Here is a 5,098-nt window from a genome sequence, read left to right as displayed (position 1 = left end):
TAGTTATTTCCAATCTTGTGGCTTCTTGCCACGTGGGGTGAGGGTGAGATATTAATTTTTTATCCACTTGTTAGTTAACTGGGTAATGTCCTATTACCCGGTAATTAATCAATTACACGCATAATTTAAAATTACCACAAATTACTTAAAATTCTATTTATTTTTAAAATACTTCATATATAATTTTTATATTATACTACTGTGGTCATATGGTACCTTGGATGGTATTAGTTCATAATTATCGGGTATTATCGCTCGACCCGTATTTTATTCCAAATTGTCCACTTTCAACGAAACTTATTTTCTTTAATCCGTGTACCCATTTATCCTTCATAACACTTATTTATCGCTTGTTATAAATAGCGTAAGTATGTTAATGTCAAGATGATCTCATCCCCGAGTCTACGTCGGTTAAGTGAAAACGAAATTTTAACGTACGAAAACGCGAGATTAGGTATCAACATTTCCTCCTCCAGAGAAAGGTCCGACTGAGACGTCATAGTCATAAGGTACGTGTACAAATTCTTTTATTGGCTATTGTCATTGGTCGTGTGAGGCCATGGTTATTATTCATAATGGTGGTCCTGTGTGGCGTTGGGTTATTAAGCCTCTACGAGGAGAATTGGTAGTAGTGTTGTTACAAAGGTGACCCTTCTAAAGTTATATGGATCACGGGGAGTTGAACATTCGAGGACGAATGTTTCTAAGGGAGGAAGGATGTTACATATTGCATTTTCGTACGTTAAAATTTTGTTTTTCAGTTAACCGACGTAGACTCGGGGATAAGATCATTTTGACGTTAATGTACTTACGCTATTTATAACAAGTGATAAATAAGTGTTATGAAGGATAAAGCGATACACGGATTAAAGAAAACAAGTTTCATTGAAAGTGGCCAATTTGGAATAAAATACGGGTCGAAATACCTGATAATTATGACCTAGTACCATGCAAGGTACCATATGACCATGGTAGTATATATATAAAGTATATATGAAGTATTTTAGAAATAAATAGAATTTTAAGTAATTTGGGGTAATTTTTAAATTGGCGGGTAATTGATTAATTACCAGGTAACAAAACATTACCCAGTTAACTAATAAGTGGATAAAAATATAATAATGTATACCCAAGTGACATGGCAGTATAAGGTGACTCTTAGTCACCTTATGTATTAGGTGGCAACCTTGGCATCCAAGACAAGACATAAGTCTTGTTACAATTCATTATGGGTCAAAAAGATGAGATCAAATAAAAGACTTCTTTCTTGGTTTAGAAATTCAAGAACAGAAACAGTCTTCATCACTTCATCAAAGTAAGGACCTTGAATATTGTTCAATTGATTCAAGAAACGTGAAAAAATTAGAAGCTTCATTCGTTCAATTTCGTTCAAATCCAGAACTAATTTCGCTTCTCAAGTTCAAAAGCGCAGAAACTTAAATCAGATTTTTTTGAATTCTAAATTCAATCCACGAAGGTTTTCGACGGGGTAATTATACGGGGTTATTCCTACTCCAGGTATGTTAAGGCCCTCCCTACTTTCTTTTGGCATTGTCCAAATTATACTGAAGAAATGAGCAAACACACAGTTTCCATAAATTACTCTATTCACAGAATTATTAGGGGTGTGTATATTCTTGATTCCCCATGAAAATTACTATTATTTTCTGTTCATGGGTCTCAGAATAATACGCAGTTGGAAAAGTTTATCCGGAAGGAACATTGAGATTATTACGTATTTTTCATGCATTTCACTCATGTGCATTGACCCATGACCAGATGGCGTTATATACGCGTATATATGTAAATATATGTATATGGGATATGGGAAAAGGTTACGACGTTATATACGCACCACCACCTGATCAGCTGGTATATATTGATGATGTGTCCCACAGTGGCCGAGACAATATGATGGGATGCCCTCAGTAGCTTGATGATATTATGTACACCTATACCTATGTATGACATGATATTTACACGTACGTGTATGACATTATAAAAGTTTCAAAATTTACAAGTTATTCAGAATTAAAGATGTGTTTCCGTATTCCATGTTTCATCTATGTCTTTTACGTACTAATTTTCATGCCTTACATACTCAGTACATTTTTCGTACTGACGCCCTATTTCACGGGGCCTACGTTTCATGCCCGCAGGTGCAGGTAGGCAAGCTCATGGTCCCTCTTATTAGGATCCCTAATCAGCGAGAGTTGGCGTGCTCAATTTGATCCGGAACTGCTTTTGATTTTGGTACAATACATTTGTATATATATATGTATATAGGTATGACGTGGCTCAGTCCCGTCTTTGTACAATTATGTTTCTGTTTGAGGTCTGTAGATAGTATGTCTAGTTGGGTTGTACGTGGCCTTTTCGGCTTTCAGTCTTGGATGTATAGTTGTCTATTAATGCTGCTCGGTGGGCCGGGCCTGAACCGGACCGGACCGGGCCCGCGGTCCTAACGGGCCTGGTGGGCCTGGTGGGCTGGTCTTAGTGGGCCTCCTGAGCCCATCACGGGCTGGTCTCCATGGTTGAGCCCACGAGCCCGGGACCGTTTAGCCCGGGACCGGCAGGCGGGCCTGGGCCGGTCCTGGCGGGACTGGCGGGCCCAACGGCTATTTTTCAAAAAAAAAAAAAAAAAAAATCTCCAACGGCCATATTTAAAATCTAGCCGTTTGGGCTGAAAATATGACCGTTTTTTAAGTTAAAAAAATGGCCATTTGGCCCCCAAACTTTATTTTAACCCCAAACTTTATATAATTACACTTTTCCCCATTTCTCAACTATAAATACCCCCTCATTCTTTCATTTTTATTCACCAATTCATCAATATCTCTCAATATCTCTCAATCTCTCTACTACAATTACTTAATTTATTGTTGAAATTTCGTGAAAAATTGTGAAGTTGTTGAATTGAAGTTTTCAAGTGTTCAACGATTTTCAATTTTCAAGAAGTTGTTCGGCAATCCGGTAAACTCGTTTCAACTCTTACGTTTTTAGAATATATTTTTGTGTGGTTTAGTTTGCATAATTATAATTAATATGGCATTTACTTTGAAAAAAATGTTTGGTAAAGGAAAAGATAAAACCAGTGAAAGTAGTGGCCAACCAACTACCCTTCCCCCGGCTCCCCGACCTAGAAAAGATAAGCAAGTTGAAAGTAGTCGCCAACCTAGACGTCCTCCTCCTTCCGTAATTCTTGATAGTGATCACCCTTGTTTTCAATTTACCGATAGTGAATTTTATCATAATGTTGCACCAGGTGATAGATTAGATGATGAAATTATGAATGCTCTTTATCCTAATGAAACCATCTTAGAAAATAATGAGGAAAATGAGGATGATGATGAAACTCAAGCACCGGATTTAGATGATACACCTACTAGTCCTCTTAATAACCCAAGTGATGCACCGGTCGACCCACCTGTAGAAACTCCTACTTTTAATAGAGAACCTGCTAAACGCTTAGAAACATCATTAGTTTGGAATTTTTTTACTCAAGTAAGAGAAAAAAATAAGGCTAAGTGTAAAACTTGTGGGAAATTAATGTCGCATAAATATGTAGGAGACCGTAGCGCCACAGGTAGTTTGACTAGGCACATAAAAACACACCCTAGAGATAAGGCTAGATTTTTTCAAATGAAAGCGCATCTAGAGGGGACAAGTGTAGATTCTGCGGTTAACCCTAGTACAGGTTCAAATCTAGTTCAACCAGGAATTAACACTGTCACTGGTGGTATTTTATATTACGATCCAAATAGAGATCGTGAAGAATTAGCAAAGATGATTACTGTTATGTGCTTACCTTATACTTTTGCTTCTAATCCTAATTGGGTTCATTATATTAGAAGAGTGTTTAATCCTACTTATAAAGGTTGGCCCCGCGCAACAGTTAAGAGTGATATTTATAAATTCAAACATGAATATGAACAATATTTGCGTTATTTATTTACTCATATACCTAATCAGATTTCTATTACTACTGATATTGGTAGAAGTGGTAATGATTGTGATTACCTAACTGTTACAAGTTATTGGATAGATGAGGAATGGATAATGCAAAAACGCATAATTGCATATAGAATAATTAATTCGCGTCACACAGGTAAGTTTATAGCTAACACTGTTGCAGATATTTGTAGATATTTTTGCTTTAGCGATAAAATAATGGCAATTTCAATGGATAATGTTTCTAGTAACACCAGTGCTATAGGCATGCTTACAACAACACTAAATCCTGCATTTACTAATATTTTCCATGTTAGATGTATTTGTCATATTTATCATTTAATTGTGGGTGATGGTATGCGAATATTAAATATAGAAATTGAAAAGGTTAGAATGGCTCTTAATTGGCTTTTTTATTCAAACCGTAGAAGTAGACTTAGAGAGTATTTTAAAAAATGTGATGAATATGGCCTTAGAGAAAGAAAGGTTCCTAAACCTTGCCCGACTAGATGGAATTGTATGTACGAAAGTTTAGTAGTAGCATATGAATATAGAAACCCAATTAATGCAACGTTTAATTCTCGGGTAGGTGGTGAAGATGATGATGAAATGCTTACCACTCAAGATTGGACTAATGTTAAAATTCTTTTAGATTTTTTAGAACATTTTCAAATTGCAACAAATGCATTTTCTGGGCAATATTATCCTACTATTTCAAACTGTTTAGTTTATATTGCAGCACTATCTGATTTGTTTGTTGAATTTAGTGAGGGTGGAGATATTTATGAACTTGCTATAAATGAAATGAAACAAAAGTTTAAAAAATATTTTTTTCCTATCCCTCCTATTTATGGTCTTGCTGCAATGCTAAATCCTACAATGAAATTGGGAGGTCCTCATTTTTGGTATTCAAATATTTATAAGGCTTTAGATCTTTCAAATGAGGAAATTGCGACACTTGCAGATGCAAAAGCTTCAATTAAGATTAACGCTCAAACAGTTTATAATGCTTATCAACTTGCCTTAGAGCATGCTAGGCCAACTATTCCAACCCCTACTTCGTCTAGCTCACAATCCTCTAAAAGAGTTGCGGGCTTAAAAGCTCTTAAATCTTGGACGGAGTTCAGGGGGTCTCAAGGTGAAAATT

Source organism: Nicotiana tabacum, chromosome 18 (genome assembly GCF_000715075.1).
Source record: "Nicotiana tabacum cultivar K326 chromosome 18, ASM71507v2, whole genome shotgun sequence".
Classification (NCBI taxonomy): domain Eukaryota; kingdom Viridiplantae; phylum Streptophyta; class Magnoliopsida; order Solanales; family Solanaceae; genus Nicotiana; species Nicotiana tabacum.
The sequence above is the reverse complement of the archived record's forward strand: the minus strand, read 5'-3'. Positions refer to the sequence as shown.